Source organism: Mandrillus leucophaeus, unplaced genomic scaffold (assembly GCF_000951045.1).
Source record: "Mandrillus leucophaeus isolate KB7577 unplaced genomic scaffold, Mleu.le_1.0 Scaffold246, whole genome shotgun sequence".
In the NCBI taxonomy this organism is placed as follows: Eukaryota; Metazoa; Chordata; class Mammalia; order Primates; family Cercopithecidae; genus Mandrillus; species Mandrillus leucophaeus.
In genome coordinates this window covers 2,407,917-2,429,592 of record NW_012102543.1, presented here as the reverse complement: position 1 = coordinate 2,429,592, position 21,676 = coordinate 2,407,917, and the positions used below count along the sequence as shown (strand labels likewise).

The 21,676-nt window shown below is 38.7% G+C and overlaps 1 protein-coding gene across 2 annotated transcripts in view; it reads left to right on the top strand.

The window, feature by feature from the left end:
• Window positions 1-11,024: 11,024 nt before the first annotated feature.
• SIPA1L1 (signal-induced proliferation-associated 1 like 1) overlaps window positions 11,025-21,676 on the top strand; it is a 211,149-nt gene continuing 200,497 nt past the window's right edge. For both annotated transcript variants that reach the window (XM_011983133.1, XM_011983132.1), the window contains exon 1: window positions 11,025-11,085. The gene's annotated coding sequence lies outside the window, so the exon portion shown is untranslated. The remainder of the gene's footprint in view (window positions 11,086-21,676) is intronic.

The following is a 21,676-nucleotide window of genomic DNA, read 5'->3' as shown; positions in this document are numbered from 1 at the left end:
AACAGGAATCCAGTTTAATTTCCCTCCACATGCTGAACACATTTACAAGTACCATTATTAAAAATTCATCCTTTCTCCATTAACCTGGAAGTCTTACTGTGTTATAAATAATAGTTGGTATGGCAGATCCTCTCATTACTGTTGTCTTCATGTGTAGTATCTTGATCTTTCTTGGGCTTTTTGATTTTTCATGTGAACTTCACATATAGTCAGCTTGTCAAGTTTTTTTTTTTTTTTTTTTTTACTTTTTGTTACTAGTTATTGGCACCATTGATTGGAATTTGTCGAGTTTTTAAAATGTCTCGTTGGATGTAATGGTTCACGCCTGTAATCCCAGCACTTTGGGAGGCTGACACTGGCAGATCGCTTGAGCTCAGGAGTTCGGCACCAGTCTGGGCAACGTGGCAAGACACTGTGTATTAGTCCGTTTTCGTACTGCTGATAAAGACATACCTAGGACTGGGAATAAAAAGAGGTTTAATTGGACTTGCAGTTCTACATGGCTGGGGAGGCCTCAGAATCATGGCAGGAGGCAAAAAGCACTTCTTACATGATGGCAGCAAGAGAAAACGTGGAAGAAGCAAAAGTGACAACTCCTGATAAACTCATCAGATCTCTTGAGACTTATTCACTATCATGATAATAGCATGGGAAAGACCAGCCCCCATGATTCAATTACCTTCCCCTGGGTGCCTCCCTCAACACGTGGAATTCTGGGAGATACAATTCAAGTTGAGATTTTGGTGGGGACACGGTCAAACCATATCACCCCATCCCTACAAAAAACTAGAAATATTACCCGGTTGTGGTGGAACGTGCCTGTAGTCCCAGCTACTTGGGAGGCTGTGGTGGGAGGATCACTTGAGCCCAGGAGGTTGATGCTGCAGTAGTGAGCTGTGATTGCACCACTGCACTTCAGCCTGGGCAACAGAGTGAGACCCTGCCTCAAACAAAAACAAAAACCCTCCTAATAAAATCCTATGGATGTAGATATCTGTGTAGATGTATAACACATATGCATTTCTATTCCCTAGCACTGGCCATTGACAGTGCCTGGAAATATCCCCCAATCACAGTGAACATATCTGGCACCCGAATCTTGATTTTTTTTTTTTTTTTTTGTTGAGACGGAGTCTCGCTTTGTCACCTAGGCTGGAGTGCAATGGTGCAATCTCGGCTCACTGCAAGCTCCACCTCCTGGGTTCATGTCATTTTCCTGCCTCAGCCTCCTGAGTAGCTGGGACTACAGGTGCCCGCCACCACACCCGGATACTTTTTGTATTTTTAGTAGAGATGGGGTTTCACCATGTTGGCCAGGATGGTCTCGATCTCTTGACCTTGTGATCTGCCCGCCTCGGCCTTCCAAAGTGCTGGGATCACAGGCGGAAGCCACCACAGCCGGCCTGAATCTTGATTTCTAAATTCTCTAATAAAAGGAACCAGTACTCCTTGGAGAAATGAGACCAAAACATGTGGTTTCAGAAAATGAGGAAATGATTGCCAGATACAGCATCTCACGCTTGTAATCCCAGCTACTTGGGAGGCTAAGGCTGGAAAATTGTTTTAGGCTAGGAGTTTGAGACCAGCCTGGGCAACATAGCAAAACCCTACCTCTAAACAAATAAATTAAAAAAAAAAAAAGTAGCCAGAGATGGTGTCACACAGCTGTAGTCCTAGCTACTCAGGAGACTGAGGCAGGATTATTGCTTTAGGCCAAGAGTTTGAGTGAGTTATGATCATACCACTGCACTCCAGCCTGGGTGACAGAGCGAGACCTAGTCTCTTATGGAAAAAAAAGATTGATTGATTGATTGACTGATTGTAGTAGTGATTAATTATAGTAAACAATAATAGTAATGGATTATAACCCACTGAATAAATTAATGAATGACATAAATGTAAGAATGAATAAATGATTAGCTGGGTGTGGTAGCAGCACACACCTATAGTCTTTGCGGCTGAGGACGGGAGGATTGCTTGAGCCCAGGAGATTGAGGCTGCAGTGAACTGTGGTTGCACCACTGCACTCAAGCCTGGGTGACAGAGCAAGACCCTGTCTCAAAAAAATTAAAAAACACATTTTTTTAAAAAAATAATGAAATGCGTTAATTGAAAGCTTGATGAGGTACCAGATATTTACATATCAGTTTCAGATTACCTCCCTATGAAATACTTACTAATTACAAAGGGAGAAAGAATAAATTACAGTGGTGGAAGCCTGGCAGATACCACCTTAATCAGTTCATCAAAGTGAACATCATTGGTAAGAATACAGATCAAAATTGTTTGTCACTGATAGGATGCCATGAGAATACAATATTCCTTTCTGTGATATTCTTGCTAGTGTTTTTGCTTATTTAATTTTAAATAAATGTTATTTTGAAGTATGATATACACACAGAGCACAGATTATAAGTGGATAGGTCAATGAATTTCAAAAATTAGACTCATCTATGAAACCAGTCCCGAGATCAAGAAAATGAAGTGTCACTCTAGAAGCTCCTGATGGGACTCCTGTGAGTTATAGCAGTGATTAGTTTTGCCTGGTGTTGAACTTTCTGTAAATGGAATTAGGTAGTATATACTTTTGTATATGGCTTTTTTCTTTCAGCATTATATTCATGATAATTCATGTTACAGGTAGCAATATTTCATTACTTTCATTGTTACAGTATTCTGTTATATGGAATTCCTCAATTATTTTTCTTTCTTTACTATTACTTATTTTATATTTTGTATAAATATCTATACTATTACTTATTTTACTATTACTTATTTATATACTCTGTCACCCAGGCTGGAGTGCAGTGGTGTGATCTCAGCTCAGTGCAGCCTCCATCTCCCAGGCTCAGGTGATCCTCCCACCTCAGCCCCTCGAGTAGCTGGGACTACAGGAATGCATCACCATGTTTTGCTGCTTTTTAAATTTTTTTGTATGGACGGGGTTTCGCTGTGTTGCCCAGTCTGGTCTCGAACTCCTGGACTCATGCAGTCTGCCTGCCTCAGCCTCCCAAAGTGCTGGGATTACAGGTGTGAGCCACTGTGCCCAGCCTATCTTTTCTTTCTGCTGTGGATGTACACTGCAGTTGTTTTCAGTTTTGGGCTATTAGGAATTGCACTGCTATGAACATCCTTGTTTATGTGGTAGGGAAGAAAGATTTCTTTTTCTTTCCAATGGCTAGATACATGGCTGACATCCTATCACAAAAGACAGATTAACAAAAGAGAAGCATACGAATTTATTAGTATAAGTTTTATGTGACACAGGAGTCTTCAGGAATTAAGACCCAAAGAAAAAGTGACACTTCTGTATTTTTATACTAAATTTGATGATGAGTGGACAGTTGTGCAGAAGTATGATTGGGCAAAGGAAGTATGAGGCAGTGGTAATAAAGTAGGCCTATTTGTTCAGCTGCTCCATGCCCCTGTGTCTTCAGAGATAAGGGCATTCCTTTCCTGTAGGTATAGGGAGGGTATCTTTGGAATGAAGGTCTTATAACCTACTTCAGAGGAAGGCTAGAGAATTCTTTTATGGCCTACTTCATAGAAGGACAGGAGAAGGTTGCTTCTGTGGTTTTCTCAAATGCTAAGATGCCGTATTTTGAAGTAGCATGTGCTGAACCCCATTAGTGTCTTTTGCTACAAATACGTGTTCATTTATGCTGGCTGTCTACCTAGGTGTGAAATTGGTAAATTACAGCATATTCCTGTGTCCAACTTCAATAGATGCTGCCAGTTTTCCAAAGGAGCCGTATCAGTTAACACTGCTACCCAAGGTGTAAGAGAGTCCCATTTACTCTGCATTCTTAGTGACATGGTTTTAATTTCAGCCATTCCAATGGGTATGTAGTGGTACCACATTGTGGTTTATTTATCATGATGAATGGGGTCAGTCATCTTTCATCTGACTGTTAACCCTTTATTTGGTTGTCATCTTTTGTGTGGTATCACGATTCACCTTTTTAAGTCTGTCATCTGGGATCATTTTCCTGCTGTGCAAAAGTCATATAATTTAGTGTGTGTTTATTGATGGTAAAATCTTGGTTTTGTTTGCCTGAAAATGTTTATTGTTCTAGAAGAAATTATCTCTAGCTATATAATTCTGGGTTGATAGTTCTCTCTCTTAGTTTATTGAAAATAATAGTTCTCTCTCTTGTGGCTTCCATTGTTGCTTTTGAGAAATAAGCCATCATCTTAATTGGTGTACATTTGTAGGTGATTTTCTTTTCTCTGCTGCTTTTAACACTGTTTTTTTTTTAGTGGTCGGTAGTTTTACTTTTATGTCTCTTGGTATTGATTTTTCACTTGCTTCTTATTTGCTGACCTTTCTGGATTCAAGGATTGGTGTCATTTATACCAGAGACTGTCTCCGTTATCTTCTTCTACTACAGTATGAGTATCCCTGATCTGAAATGCTTGGAACCGGAAGTGTTTTGGATTTTAGGTTTTTTCAGATTTTGGAATATTTGTAGTATACTTTCTAGTTGGGCATCCATATCTGAAAATGTGAAAACCTGAGCTCCAGTGAGCATTTCCTTTGAGCATCATGGCAGCACTCAGAAAGTTTCAAGTTTTGAACCGTTTCGAATTTCAGATTTTCCGATTTGGAATGCTCAAGTTGCACTCCTTTTAGGCAGATTTTAGGTCTATTCACTCTATCATCTAAGCTTTTTAATCTCTCTCTCTTTTCTTTCTTTCTTTTTTTTTTTTTGATATGGAGTCTCCCTTTGTTGCCCAGGCTGGAGTGCAGTGACACAATCTCGGCTCACTGCAACCTCTGCCTCTCAGGTTCAAGCGATTCTCCTGCCTCAGCCTCCCGAGTAGTTGGGATTACGGGCTCTGCCACCATGCCCAGCTAATTTTTGTATTTTTAGTTGGGACGAGATTTCACCACATTGGCCAGGCTAGGTGATCCACTTGCCTTGGCCTCCCAAAGTGCTGCAATTACAGGTGTGAGCCATTGCACCAGGCCTTAATCTCTCTTTTAAGGTTTGCATTTTTTTTATTTGTGAAACATTCTGGGTAATTCTTCAAGGTCAGTCTTTCAGTTCACTGATTCACTGTTCATCTGTGTCCATTCTATAATTTATCCACCTAATGAATTTTTTTAAAGTTTAGTTATCACATTTTAAATTTCTCTGCGGTTTGGTTCTCTTTCCATTCTGTTTGGTTATTTACAGTCCCTTATTTGCTCATATTTTCAAACTTCTCATTTATACATATATGCACATATGGGTTTTTTTAAGATATCACACTTGGTCAACTCTAATATTTGGCATAGAGAGAAAAAGGCCTGAAACTAGATTTTAGATGAAGGTTATGACTCAGAATCTCTTGTCTATCCATATTTTTCTTTTTTTCACTTTTTATTTTGACATAATCTCGGAATTTTTAAAAAAAGTTAGATATGTCAAACAGCTTCCATCTACCCTTCGCCCACGTTTCCCAAAAATCTTACTATCTTATAAAACTATAGTAAAATTATCTAAATCAGGTAATTAACCTTGATAGAATACTATTAACTAATCTCTACACTGTATTTGTTTTCTGTCAGCTGTTCCAATAATGTATTTTGTTTGGACTGTGGTCCAATCCAGGATCAAACATTGCATTTAATTATGTTTCCTTATTTCCTTTTATCTGTGGTGTTTATCAAATGGTGATTTTTCTGCTTCCATTATCCTCTTTGCATGTATTCATTAAAATTTTCCTATAAGAAAGAGTTTGGCCTTCTCTTCCATGTACTTACACATCCAGTTATTTATTTTTTATCACTATGGACTTGTGGATGTTTGTTTTATCCTATGGGTTATAATCCTTTAAATTGTTCCAGATGTGGCCTCTTCAGTTTGGTTCCACTTTCCTTTTAAGAAGTCTCCAGCTTTTTTGAGCACTTCCTTACATTTTGGCACCAGAGGATATTTCAGGCTCACCTAGTATTTTCCCTGTCCCAGTTTTGCAGCCAGACATCTCTCCAAGTAGTCCTGGTTCTTTCTATTGAAGGATGGTGTTTAGAAACCACCGTCTGGGTGCTAATTGTGCTATTAAGATGTAATTAACCTTAGGCTCTCTAAGAGAACAGAGCTAGGAAATGAATATATGTATGCATACACATATCTACATTTATCTGTTCTTGTCTGTCCATTGAAACACATGTTAAAAACCATGATTTTATAGTGATACTGCTGATTCAAATCTAATACCGTGGAATTCATTCTAGCCTTTCTCCTTTCTGTATTTGTTTTGTCTCTAGCTTCAGTGTCTATTATAGTCAAGATACTGGTTTCCACAGTGGTTAGTTCTTCTGCATTTCCTTCAGGGTAGTCATGTGGTTATGTTATGTATTCCTAATGCAGTTTAGTTGTTACTGTTGATGTTTCACTTTCATTAACCCTTATATACTGGTTAATGTTAAGTGTTTGCTTTTTTAATTTTGTCAAACATTACCATGATTCTAAATGTCAAAACTATGTAAAAAGATATATTTTGAGACATGCCACTTCCCCCTCTATGCCTTGTATTCCATTCTCATTCCCCAATTCCCACTCTCATGGTTCCATAATGCTTATAAGATAAAATTCAAACTTCATTGTGGTTGACAAGTCCCTTCATCATCTCAGTTTTATTTATTTGTTTATTTTTAAATAGAGATGAGGTCTCACTATGTTGCTGAGGCTGGTCTCAAACTCCTAGGCTCAAGTATCCTCCTGCCTTGGCCTCCCAAAGTGCTGGGATTATAAGCATGTTCAACCACAGCTGGCCACATCTCAGTTTTAGCTTATCCTTGTACATCACATTCTGGTTGTCTCAGATTTCTCATTATACCTCAGATATGACTGACTCATTCATGTCTCCATGCATGCATTCTCTTTCTCTGCCTGGAATGATCCTTCTCTTCTCCTAACCTCACCTATCTGATCATTCAAAACTTATTTCCATTCTTACTTCTATGGGAAGACTTCCTTTCCTTATTTTCTTTTCACTTGCCTTTTACTCTCCCTACATTTAATAATCTTGCTTTGTCACCCAGTCTGGAGTGAAGTGGCATGATCATGGCTCACTGCAGCTCAACCTCCCGGGCTCAAGTGATCCTCTCTCAGCCTCCTGAGTAGCTGGGACTACAGGCTCACATCACCACTCCTGGCTAATTTTTGTATTTTTTCTAGAGATGGGGTTTCGCCACGTAGCCCAGCTGACTTTTTTTTTTTTTTTTTTGATATGGAGTCTCACTCCGTCACCCAGGCTGGAGTGCAGTGGTGCGATCTTGGCTCACTGCAAGTGCTACCTCCTGGGTTCACGCCATTCTTCTGCCTCAGCCTCTTGAGTAGCTGGGACTACAGGTGCCCGCCACCACGCCCCGCTAATTTTTTTGTATTTTTAGTAGAGACGGGGTTTCACCGTGTCAGCCAGTATGGTCTCGATCTCCTGACCTCATGATTTGCCTGCCTCGGTCTGCCAAAGTGCTGGGATTACAGGCATGAGCTACTGCGCCCGGCCTATAGTGACTAGATTTCAATTATTTTCACCTTCTTTTCTTTATTTCTTCTCTCTTCATTTCACTAATGACATAAGCCCATACAATAGAACGTAAATCCTTATAATGTGAAAACATGTAGGCTTAGAAAGTCAAGACTGTATCATTGGCACATTTGCTACTTCACTTGAAAAGTTGAAACTTCCTGCCTATTTAATCTGTTTGGAAGAAATTGTTGTACCAGAAATAAATCCCTTTTTTAAGGGCTTTAGTAAGCTTTTAAATTGTCATTATTTTTAATGTCCAAAAGGCAAGTTCAGTGACTTTCCAAATTGTGTTTCTAAGCTGTTTGTTACTTTTTAAATTCTGTATTGCTTACTTAGCAGATTGTGTTAAAATGTAGGGCCTTATTTCTACCAGTCTCTTCACCCATCTGTTACTTTCCTTCCTCCCTCTGTATTGCGTTTACCTCCTGCCACTCCTGTGTATGCTATCTAATCATAGCTTGTTCTCAAGTCCTGCATGAAACTTGGAAGAGGAGTTTAGTTGCAATGCAGACATCACACTGTAGATGTGAAGGGAGAGCTTCAGGAACTTGCTTTGTGAGGGCACAAGGCTTGCATTGCGTCAGTGTTTGAATCCGGGTATAGCATGGTATGAGAAAGCATCCACTTAATAATGTGTCCCGTATTCTTTATTTATAATAATTACTGAAATATTTTACTTTTTAAATTCAGATTGAAGACAAGTACATTATAAATTTATACCTTAATGAATTTTTCCAAATTGAACATGGTTGTGAAACTACCACTCAAATCAGGGAATCTAATATTATTAGCCCACCAAATTTCCCCCCTTTTCCTTCTCCCAGTCTCTATTTTCCCCGACATCCTACACTCAGTGGAAACTATTATTCTGACTTACATAGTCTTACCTATTACTGAACTTTATAAAACAGAATCATATAGTATATTCTTTCATGTGTCTGGCTTCTTTGTCTCAACATTATGTTTGTGAGATTTATTAGTGTTCTAGTATTAGTTATGGTTCATTTATATTCATTGCTGTGTAGCAGGCAAAACTAAGGCTGGTGGACTGGCTGTTTTTGTAAATAAATTTTATTGGAACACAGCCAAGCCCATATTGTCTATGGCTACTTTTGTACTCCAAGGCAGGTTTGAGCAGATGTGATAGGGACAGAGACTTTATGGCCTGCAAAGCCTGAAATGTTTACTATTTGGCCCTTTACAGGTAAAAAAAAAAAAGTCCTGATTCCTGCGCTATAGTATTCCATTATATGAATATTCCACAATTTGTTACTAGGTTTCGGCTATTACAACTAACAGTTAAGGGAAAATTATTGTGTGGGATCTATGTGTGGACATTCCCAGGAGGCATTTACCTAGGCGTGGAATTGCTGGGTTGCAGGGTATATTTATATTCTGCTTTATTGGATACTGCCAAACAGCTTTACAGTTTATATTCCCATCAGCATTGTGTGAGAGTTGAATTGCTGCACATCCTAAGGCTTGGTGTTGTCAGATTTTAACATTTCAACCATTTTCATCATTATGTAATTTTATTTCATTGTAGTTTTAATTTGTATTTCCATGGTGATGCATGAAGTTGAACACCTTTTTATATGCTTATTAGCCATTTTTATATTCTGTTTGGGTGGCTTGTCTTTTTCTTCTTTGTTTTCTCCCCCCAGAGACAGAGTCTTGCTCTGGCTGAGATGTGGTGATGCAATTAGAGCTCACTGCACCCTCAGACTCCTGGGGTCAAGTGATCCACCTGCTTAAGCCTCCCAAATAGCTGGGACTATAGGTGCGCGCCACCGTGCCGGCTAATTTTTTATTTTTATTTATTTTTATTTTTTAAACTGAGGAAGATGTTGAATTTTTTTTTATTTTTTAATTTTTTTTATAGTGACAGAGTCTTGCTATGTTGCCCAGGCTGTTCTGAAACTCCTGGGCTCGAGCGATCCTCCTGCCTCAGCCTCCCAAAGTGCTGGGATTACAGATACGAGCTTCTGTGCACAGCCCTGTTATTAATTTGTAAGGAGTTCTTTATATTAATTTGTAAGGAGTCCTTTGGTAGATATATGTATTGCAAATATTTCCTTCTGTTTTGAGGCTTCCACTTTTCTTCTTTTAATGCTTTAAAAAATTTTTTTGAAAAGCTTATTAACTATAGTGAATACAGCAACATGGCTGAATCTCACACACACTAAGGCAAGTGATGTTAGGCACTGTATTTGTTGGATACATGGACAGTGATCCTCAGCCTTGTCATAATACTACCTGGAAGCCTCATTGTCTTAAAGCTTAGTTAGACTTTTATGTTTTTCAGTCCCTCTTAATTGAAGGTGTGGTTTGTTATATAGTTATGTGGCCTGAGGTTTGGATAAGGACAGAGTTCTTATCTTTCCCTTTTTTTTGAGACTGAGCCTCACGCTATCACCCAGGCTGGAGGAGTGCAGCAGCACAATCTCAGTGCAACCTCTGGGTTGCACAAGCTCACTGCAACCTCTGCCTCCCAGGTTCAAGCGATTTTCATGCCTGAGCCCCCAGAGTAGCTGGGATTACAGGCGTTAGCCATTGTACTGGCTATTTTATTTCCCTTTTGAATATTAAAAGCAATTTCAGGGTCTTAAGAATCTTAGGTTATGTGGGTGTGTTTGTTCAGCACTCCATGGTGTGCTGAATATTCATAGATTTTTACTAAGTAAGATGATGCAGTGTCAAATATTGGAATCATATTTTTGCAATTTTTTATCCTGAGAACTGTCTCCTCAGATCTTCAAGTTAAGGAATTTAGAAATCGAAGCTGATTTATCTAGCTTTAAATTGCATTGGATTGAACGGGTTAGTTGTGTCTTGTAGTGAGTAGACTACGTGATTTTTGAGGTCTGTTTAATAACTCTGTTTTTCAGCCAGGCACAGTGTCTCACGTCTTTAATCCCAGCACTTTGGGAGGCCGAGGCAGGTGGATTACCTGAGGTCAGGGGTTGGAGACCTGCCTGGGCAATATGGTGAAACCCTGTCTCTACTAAAAATACAAAAATTAGCTGGGCGTGATGGTACGCACCTCTAGTTCCAGCTACTCAAGAGGCTGAGCAGGAGAATTGCTTGAACCTGGGAGGCAGAGGTTGTAGTGAGCCAAGATTATGCCACTGCACTCTAGCGTGGGTGACAGAACGATACTCCATCTCAAAAAAAGAAAAATAACAATTCTATTTTTCCCCCTTTTTGTTTCAGCTTTATAAATAGCAGTCCAGGTCAATAGTACTTGATAAAAAGGTATTTTGTTTGTTTTGGTTGGTTATGGTCAGCTCTACAAAGATGCGTGTGACCTTAAAAATATTTAGAAATATTATAATACTACAGACATTTTTCTCCAATGTCTAACTTAAAAGCAACTGTTTACCTTAGAAAGGCTGTTTTGCCTCTTCTAGAACAAAGACTTGTGAAAGTTATGCAGCTATTGTTATTTTAGTGAAATTTGTTGTGCACTTAAACAGGTTTTTTTTTTCTAATTTTATTTCAGATTATACCTTATTGGTGTGGATGCTGTTGTCTAAATTTCAGTAGCCATGGCACAAGAATATAGTAAGTACTACGCTGTACTTCCTATGACCTACCTGCTTTACAAAGTGTTGATTTTCTGTGTTTAAATTTCTAATTAGAGAAATGAAAATATAGAAACAAAATTTTTAAAAATCTGCTTTTCTTAAAGAGATGAATTCATTTGTTATCTGCTTTTTGAATCTATAGCTTTATATACAAGTACAGTGTAATAGTGATTTATTTCGTATTCTGATACAGTATTGCTCCGGCCATTCCCTGTAAATAGTACTTAGTGAACCTTAGGGTTGGATCCATATTATGCATCCCATCTATTCCTCATGTTACGGGGTTGAAGAACTGACTGCAGCTCGCCCTGATTAGGAGCAGTCTCATTTCTGCCTTGTCCATGATTGACTCATGAACTCTGGCTACCTCAGTGAGTGCTGAGTGTCACCTGGCCAGGGGGATAGTTTCAGAGATGGTCCTGTAATCCTGTTCTACCCAGCGTGGCTCCAGTGTGGGTTTGCCTGGAGCTTCTGGCAGAAGGCTTCTCATGGTTAGGACAGAGCTGCCTCTTTCTTCTGGATGTTGTTGTATGCTGGTGTGAGGTCTGGTGTAGCTGCAGCATTCTGGCTTCCAGACTGAGTGAGAAGCCACACAGGGTGGAGGAGAGTCCAGAATCACAAGGAAACCAGCCCTGAAGCTTGCCCTTTCTCTGATGTCCAAGCATTTGAGCCAATACATTTCCTTTTTATTTAAGCCAGTTTGAGTTAGGAGCCAAAACAGCCTAAGTGATTCACTTAATCTCCATTTTATTTTTAGTAATCCATTAGTTTCTCCCTAGGGAAATGTGGGAGTAATTGCAAAGCAAGGCAAAATAATACCATTAAATTAAACTGGCAGAGTGTGTTGGTGTTGACTGGCATACTCTTCACTCTTAACAGTTAGCAGGTAGTGATTTAGTATTCAAAGACATGAGAATAAAATATATCACTTTCAGATTCTTCCCCACCCCCCACTCCCCCAGAAGGTTTTGCCTCCTAATCAACCACCTTGGGCTGTGAATGCTAAAAAGGGTCTTGGATACCGGCAAAATCATCCATTTGTATAGGTAGGTGCATATTTGGCAGTGCAGACTTGTTCTTTGTGTTTTCTTAGGACAGTCCTATACCCTTCTAATTCCTTATTTGTTTTCGTTCTTGAAAAATTAGTAGGAATATTTCAAATATGAAAAGCATATAAGGCATAACACAAATATCCTTACTCCCTTTTTGTTTAGCAGAAAAACAAAATCCATGTTACCTCTCCTCAACACCTCTATAGAGAAATTGAATGTTTACCAATTCCATTGAACATTTAAAAACCCAGGATATTTCTCCCTAACAGCACTTCCCTTTCTCTATCCCCAAGAAACCCGTATCCTGGTTTTGGTCTTTATTATTCCCATGCATTTGTTTGTGCTCTTCCCACATATGTACTATATGGTTTTTGGATGCTCTTTAACTTTGTAATGTAGTTACTTTTGTAACTACATTACAAACTACATTGCATTACAAACTACATTACTTTGTAATGTAGTAACTTTGTAAATGTAGATGCCATGTGCATTTATTACTCAAAATTATAAGGGAGTTTAGAATAAATTGAGAATCACTGAAAGAGGCTATAAATCTGTTCTTAGGCACTTGTGAAAAGATCTATATCCTAGTGATCTGTGATAGAATGTTTTAGATTTTGAATGGTCGATGAGTTTGAACCAACATGCTGATAGCTTTCTGTCTTATCTACTAATACAAAGCACTTTTCTCTGGTAGTTGGCCTGCCATTGAGTTCACTCTCTGTAGCTACTTCTACACTCCTGTGCAGGTGTGGAATGTGCAGGATACTTACAGATCAACTGAGCTTTTCAGAGTGTATTGGTTGCTGTTTCATTTAAATAGCTCTATTCATTCTGTAGTCCAAATGCTGCTTCTGGCATCATTTTTCTGCATTGTGAGAATTCTCCATTATGCCTACAAAATTTACTTCTTCTTTTTTTTTTTTCCTTTTCTTTTTTTTTTTCTAAATTTGTCAGTTTGTCACTATGTTACTTTGTACTGGCAGCGGTAGTATGGAAGAGGGATCTACTCCTAAGAACTGGCTGTCAGGTTCCACCCTGAAATAGTACTGTACCTCAGTCATCTGGGAGCCTCCTTGGAAATCTTTGTTGTGCCCTTATGTCCTTTGTGACCCAATTTTGGGTCTTAGGGATCATTTTGTATCTTGTTCTTATGTGAAATGTATCTTTTTTTTGTTTGCTTTTGCTTTTGTTATAGTTGTTTTGTTTTTTGAGACAGGGTCTCACTCTGTTGCCCAGGCAGGAGTACAGTGGTGCAATCTCAGTTCATTGCAGCCTCGACCTCCCTGGCTCAAGTGATCCTCCCACCTCAGCCTCCCAGTTAGCTGGGAATACAGGTGTGATGAACCACCAAGTTTGGGTAATTTTTCGTCCGCCTCAGCCTGCAAGAGTGCTAGAATTACAAAGATGAGCCACCATGCCTGGCCTGAAATGAATCCTAAGTCATTTAACTTTTGCATTCAAAAAACTAATTCCCTTACTATTATGGGAGTCATATTACCCTTTGCTCTTGTTTACAATGTTGCCTCTATGAAACTGAGTCAGTTCCATTCAAAAATCATTAATCCTTTCAACTTGGGAACCTAATTACTGATAAAGTATCAGAGAAAAATTTACAACAATATGATAAAAAATTTTTTCTGTGTGCCATTTTTACTGAAATGTTTAACAGTTGGAAAAAAGTGAACTCAAAAGATTTTTTCCTCTTTATACATATTATATCCATGTTACAGGAAGGAAAACAACATCTTTTGTTGAAACTGTTTGAAGATCTTATACTTTGTGAATGCATTTTTTGTTGTATAATGTTTTGTGTGCATTTTCTTTTTTTAAAAAAAACCTGAGTGCTATAGTTGGGTTTTAAGGGGAAAAGCCTATTGAAAATTTTCTTTGAAAAATCAATTCAGTGAACTGATATTACTCTTTTTTGTTTGTTTCTTGTGGAATGGAGCCTTCTTCTTTCTTATATATGAAAGGACTTGTATATATATTAAAGGCATACAAAAGGACTTGCTTAAATGTGAAAAGCAGTACAAAAACTTGGCTTGTTTTTATACCGCCAGATGAAATGCTGCCTTTGTGGGGAATGGCCCCCTGGGCTGAGGGAGCTTCTAGACACTGACTCAGATCTGTAATTAGGTCTTGCTCTCCGCACCCTTGTTGACTTGAAAGCACTGGCCATAGACCATTTAGTCTGGAAAAGCAATACTACATGAATCATCTAAATTGGCACAAATTATCCAGAATGCTACTAAACGGTTTTTACTCTTCTGTGATTGAGAGAATTAGAAAAGGATACTTGGTCTTTAAAAGTATTATAGAGGGTACATATACATTCATGAAAGTAAATGTTTTCCCTGGATAGAATGAAAAGCAGTGGAATATTTGACATTTGTAAGCAGTTCAGATCTCATGGGTCAGTTTTAGAAGATTCCTCCATGCTTCCCATACTATTTTCCTTTGTGAGAAGGTAGGAAGTGTGGCCTGTCTTCCAGCTCCGGTTTATTTCTCCACCCAGACCTTTCAGACCTGTCTTGCCATCTGCAGCCTCTGCTTAACCTCTGCAGGGCGGTGGAGGCAGGGGAAATCCTGGAAATGTATATTGTATCTGTTTTGCTTCCTCCTAACTAGTCTCACAATCAGTATCTCAGTATTTAGAATGGAAATTTGATATTCCTCTCTTCCCTTTCTCAAAATGTTGGGTCAGTAGACTTATTGAGGCCTGTTAGGGTACCTGGCAATGAAGTGGGTGAAAGTCATTTTTTTGTGTGTGTTTGCTAAGTAGTAAGTTGACAGTGTTTCAATTTATTTTTAAAAAATCAAAAGTTTTCTTACATTGTCTCAATTTATTTATAACAAAACTTTAAAATAATTATATTCTAAAGTTGCAGGCATTTATAAGTCACTTAGGAATAGACGTAAAATGCAGACTTTTCCTAGATAAACTACCCTTTTTCATTTTTTTCTGATAGTTTATTAGGAATCTTTACCAGCAGTTCTCTCCCAGCACTGTGTCTGCTCTAAAGAGAAAAAGGACAAGCAAATGTATTCATTCAGCAGCAAAAAAGGGCCAGATTTTCAACTTGTAAAGTGAGTTGGCTTTTTAATATGTGAATAAACCCTTATTTTCATGTTGGAATATATGTGAGCAGGCATCTCAGAGGAATGCGTCTTTGGCAGTAAGTAGAAGAAAGCCACAGCTCACTGTGTAATTTTGTGTTGTGAAGGCATAACTGCCATTTTGTGTCTGTGGTTGTATGTGCACATGCTTGTAATTCAGGTTGTCTTTGTTAGTATAGGGCATTGCTGTTTGTCAGACCTTGCCACTTTCATTTTGGAGTTGTCAAAAATCACATATTCAAATTATAAAATTGTTAGAACGTATGCTGAGTTAAATTGAAAGACTTTAGAGTGAGTTTCTAAAAAACTGACTGGTAAAATATTTCATCAGTCAGTACCCTTGATAAAATTCCTCATTAGGTGGGTAGGTGAATATCTTTTCCCTAATATAAATCACAAAAACCTTCATGTTAGGGATTTAGGCTGTATTTACAAAGAGTGCCAGTTTGGCTGAGTGCTGTGACTTATGCCTGTAATCCCAGTACTTTGAGAGGCCAAGGTGGGAGGATTGCTTGGAGGCCAGGAGTTTGAGACCAGCCTGGGCAATATAGTGAGAGCCCATCTCTACAAAAATAAAAATAAGAAAAGAGTACTAGTTCACTAAGAACTGTGATCCTGTTTGTCCCAGAACTTGCTTAGTACCCAGTTAACCTTTCACTTAATCTCTTTTGGTTGCAAGCCAAGAGATCATGCCTTAGTACCAAAAACAAATCACCCAACCTCATTACCCTTGGTTTGCATTTGTATAAATAATTGGGTCATTAGCCGATATGTAAATGGAGGGACATGAAAGGTTGACCTTAGTGGGAATTTAACAATACTTTATGACTTCTAGATTAACTCTGGTATCATGGCAGCAAATATCTTTTGTTTGTGGGTGCAGTGCTGTAAGCCCTCAATCAAGACTTCTAGAGTTCTTAATGGGTAGGAAAATATCTAAAGGAGTTTTATGCATGATTATATCTTACTCTATCTAGTAACAGATGCTTTCCCAATTTTGTGAATGAATGGTAATCCCTGATGAAAGCTTCCCACCCTCATTTTTTTAAAAAATTTCCTTCTCAAACCAATTGAATAAAATTAGTCTGGCCTATGGAGTTAGGTGTCCCCTTTGTAAAATGGAAAGCTTTTCTAAACAGTGTGTGCAGAGAGACCATCTGTCACTATTTCTATCTGAATATTTGGCTCCTTCCCTAAATTTGATGGTATCCCCATTGTATAACTGTGCAGTGGTCTCAATTTAAAGATGGAGAAGCCAATGTGCATTCGTCTGTTCTGCATGTGTATAGAGTCTGTTGATCATAAAGATTTAGGCCAAGATCCAGCATTCATTGTTACTGTAATTTGATCCTTTAGTAGTATTGTGGCGATTACTTGGAATAACATTCAGTTGTATTTGTTCAAAGCATCAAGGAAAATCTCATTTAATACGCTATTCTCAACAAATATTAAAAATAACTGTTACAAAAATAATACATACTAGTAAAACAAGTAGAAAATGCAGATAAACATAAAAACAAAAATGAAAACCATCTATCATTTTACCATCCAGAAGTGGCCATTACTAACATCGGCTAATAATAGCTTCTCATAGAACACAGAGCACACCATTGAGAAGGGGTAGGGGGACCCAATGCCAGTGATTAATAAGGGACTGGCTGGAGATGATGGCAGCCAGAAACTCTTAAATACCTGTGTATGGTGTGTGTTAGACTTAATGTCTTCTAAACTGGAAGTATTTATTAGCTGTGCTCATTTTATTATAAGATGAAAGAAAGCGAAGCGCCTCTTGAAGGAGTAACTGCCCTATTCTGGTTAACTTCTGTTTCCACTGATTTTTTTAGGAAGGTTTTTCTTATGCTGGGCATGTTTCTCTATGTAAGCATGAATTTTCCTCTTGATTCTTAAGTGAAGGGATAATATAAAATGAGCTGCTGTGTAGAAAGAGTAGAATGATAACATACTTTTAAAAGAAATGACTTCTGTTCCTCTGATGGAAAGATAAGAAGGTTAAGTCATCAGAAGCTGCATGTAGTTATTATGAAGGGATAACTGAATCTCAGAATCCCTCCTAGGTTTTGTTTTGTTGTGTATTTTCTTCTTTTTCTTTCCTTTTGAGACAGTCTCGTTCTGTCACCCAGGCTGGTGTGTAGTGGCACAGTCTCAGCTCACTGCAACCTCCACCTCCCAGGTTCAAGCAGTTCTCCTGCCTCAGCCTCCCGAGTAACTGGGATGACAGGCATGCACCACCACACCCAGCTAATTTTTTCTTTCTTTGGCAGAGACAGGGTCTCACTCTGTTGCCCAGGCTTGTCTTGAGCTCTTGGACTCAAGTGATCCTCCCATCTCAGCCTCCCGAGTAACTGGGATGACAGGCATGCACCACCACACCCAGCTAATTTTTTCTTTCTTTTTTTTTTTTTTTTGTATTTTTAGTAGACAAGGGATTTCATCATGTTGACCAGGCTGTTTTCGAACTCCTGGCCTCAAGTGACCTGCCCATCTCAGCCTCACAAAATGCTGGGATTACAGGCATGGGCCACTGTACCCAGTCCCTCCTAGATTTTTTTTTTTTTTTTTTTGAGATGGAGTCTCGCTCTGTCGCCCAGGCTGGAGTGCAGTGGCCAGATCTCAGCTCACTGCAAACTCCGCCTCTCGGGTTCATGCCATTCTCCTGCCTCAGCCTCCCGAGTAGCTGGGACTATAGGCGCCCACCACCTTGCCTGGCTAGTTTTTTGTATTTTTTTTTTTTAGTAGAGATGGGGTTTCACCGTGTTAGCCAGGATGGTCTCGATCTCCTGACCTCATGATCTGCCCGTCTCGGCCTCCCAAAGTGCTGGGATTACAGGCTTCCTCCTAGATTTTTAAAAATGGTTTTTAACATAGTATATCTGTCCCCTGCTACATCGTATCTGATGTCCCTCCTCTTCTGTCTGTTGCCTCGCCATCCTATGGCAACTTCCGGTAACTTAACAATGCTACATTGTAAAATTTAAGGAATTCTGTGCTAAGGTCTCTGATTATTCCACTAACATTCTCTCATCCTTCAACTTACAATAACTTTCAAAAAAAAAAAAAAAAAGTCTGGCTTTCAAATCATTACACTACAAAGGTTTATGTAAGCAACAGTCATCTCCCTGGATCTGAAAGTAGTTGTCCTTTGTGCGATTTTGATGGCTTCCGAGCACTTGTTTGCTGGTTTCCTTCTCTGATGCTCAGGATAACTTAGTATGCCATAGCCCTCTTAACTTCCAGTGGGCTTCTTTTAAGTGTCTATGCTTAACAGAAACTTTCTCTATGAGCAGTAATGCACTTCAACCAGTTGGTCAGTGATGATCCCCACAGTTTGCTGTCTTGAAGCCATTGTGGTATAAACAGAGTAAATGATGAGAGCTTTGTCCTCTGCCCTCTCTTCCAAGTAAAGAGTGTAAAAGTTGTTTTAAAGGAAGTCTGCATTTTGTGGTATCATTCAGTTTTGGAACAGTGTCTATTTAGATTTTAGCCTGGAATTCTTTTGGAAACTCCACCCCTGGAAGAAAATGATTTTTAAAAGAATGTGTTTCAGCAGCTGTTAATGTTAGCAAAAACATAGCACTGTGTTGGAAGATCTTTTGGTTATACAACAGTAGCTTGCTGGATTTCACTTCTGCAGTTGCAGTACCTTCCATTGAGAGACTGATTTAAATTAGGCAGATATTGCCAAGTTTTAAATTATAATGTTGTATTGTTGGAAAATGCTCAAATTTTGATTCTCTGGTATTGTAATGTGTTTTTAATTTTAAGCATCACATTGAGATTTTAGCATTTAAATACCTGAAGGAAGCAATAGGCAAATTTTTACTTGTTAAAAAATATTAATAAGTAGCAGTTGTTTCTGTCTTGCCTATTTTTCTTTATGGGATATTTAGATTTTGTATGATCATATGCAGTAGTTCTGAACTCTTTTATTCACAATGTTAGGGTTGTGCATGGGTTGGTTTTCTTGCATGGCTCTCATTAGATTTATTTCAGTTACCTATTCTCAGCCCTAATGGTAGTGACATCCCTGTTTATTTACTTCTTGGATTCTTACCAAGTTACAACATGATCTCTTCATCCTTGTGCTACTGATTCTGTTAAGTTTACTATTTCTTTTATTTATTTACTTATTTTTTTGAGACAGAGTCTTGCTCTGTTGCTCAGGCTGGAGTGCAGTAGCACCTGGGTTGAAACGGTTCTCCCACCTCCACCTCTCAAGTAGCTGGGATTACAGGTGTGTGCCACCAGGCCCGGCTAATTTTTGATATTTTGTTTAGTAGAGACGGGGTTTCACCATATTGGCCAGGCTGGTCTGGGACTCCTGACCTCAGGTGATCCACCCGCCTCAGCCTCCCAAAGTGCTGGGATCACAGGTGTGAGCCACCAAGCCTGGCTAAGTTTACTGCTTCTACACAGACAGATTGATAGATTTTTGTTTTAGATGAGTAATTCTGGTGTAATCTCTTTTCAGAGGATTTAGATAAAGTATTTTCAGTTGGCCTCCCATTCCTCCTTCTCATTGCTTCAGAGTGGACTTTTTTCCCCTGCATCTTCATTTCCTTCTTTCTCTCTCTTTTTTTTTTTCTTGAGAGAGTAATTTTACTTTCTTCTAAGTGGAGAATGGTAGTAAAAATCAAGTTCAGGTAAAGAATGAAGTGGTGGGCCAGATTTGGGAAGAAAATGAGAGAGTCTTAAAAAGTAAAATCTGCCACTGCTCCTGTAGCTGTTTTCGTGTGACCCTGAATTAGACCAGGTAACTGCCATTTTTGTCATCAGGGTCTGAGGATGGCGTTTGAGCAATAGCTAGCTTGTCAGTGTTTGTTTTTATAATGTATAGTCAGTTAAGAGTTTGACTGACTTGCTGATTTGTTAACTGCAGGAGGAAAAAAAGGCTCACTCTCTCCTTTCTAATTTCCTACCAGATGAATTCCTCCTTCATCAGTTCTGTGAAGAGGGTATAAAATAATTTGAACAGTTTTTATTTTTAATAATTGAACCTTCTTCCCTCCTGTTATAAACTAAGATCTCCCTTTTTCTTAAAAGCGGTGAGAAGTTATTTTCCCTTCAGGTTTTAAGGTAAGAATTGGTCCCAGTGAGCTGATATCTAACTATTCTTACATTTTTTTTTTCTTCAGTTTTCCATAAATTAGCTGAAATAAAATTTTGTTCTGAAATTTTACCAAATTCCTTGAGATTCTTGGAGTCCTCTAGAGGTGGTATGGAGCCACAGCTTGGAATAATTGCTTTAGGAATAATCCTTCCACCTGGTGCACAGGGACATGATCCTTTGCAAGGAAGGCAGTTAAATGTGTGTAGTCTGGCAGATTGGGATCTGGACTCCTGAGTGTGTGTCTCTTCTGCCTTCTTTAGTTTGCTATTTCACATCTCTCTGTCCTTATTGCCAAGTCTGGTCTCTAAGCTTCATTGTCAAGTTCACCATCTTCCTAAGGTTGTAATAGAGGCAGGGTCATGGTGCTTTTTGGAGTTTGTGTCTGTTTTCTGGTGTTTTTGGATACAAGATGGCAAAATAGTCCCATTTCTGTTTCAGTGCTTGATAAATGACTGAAGAAAAGAAAAAGGAGAGAAAGAAACAAAATCTGATTCCTTGAGTAGTTGCAGTCTGTTCTTCAGACTTTTTTGTTTGTTTATTTCGATGGTGTTTATTAAATGTGCACATCATTAACTGCAGTCATGCAGGGTTGCTTTCAAATCTGGGAGAACACAGTGGTCTACAGAGTAGCTTCTTGGTATTTCTCAACTGTTTTTCAGCACAAGGGAAGATGCACTCATTTTGATTTCCTTAGTTTTTTCCTCTGAGAGCAGAGAGCTGCATTGTTTTTCCTGTGACCTTTATAAAGCCATGTGTTCTGTGTGGAGGACAGTCAGTGCACACCCCATTCAAGGATGCTCTCTACAGTCCTTCCTGCTCCTTGGCCAGTTTTCCAAAATGAGATAATGAATACAAAACACTGTCTCATAAGCTGTAGAAGTGTCAGAAATGGAGGAGAGTATTGTCTTTACTATATTATTCGTTGCTTGTGTGGCCTAGTGTAAATATTCTCCATTCAGTACGTGATCTCCATTGGTGAAATGGCTGCTTTTGACAATAGTGTTTCCAGAGAATAGCTATTTCTCGATTAGGCCAGCTTGGAACTTTTCCAATGGAAAACTATTTGCACGCTGAACAAATATGACATATATTGCATTAAAATGAGTTGCTGGTATTTCATAATATTTACAAGTTGAAGAATCACTGCCCTTTATATATGGCAATAAATTTCTTTTGGCAGTGACCATGAAGTTCTTGGCCACATGAAAAATAACTGACCAGAGAGTCTGAATCTAACTTCTTATTCAGAGAGGACTATTTCTCTGACA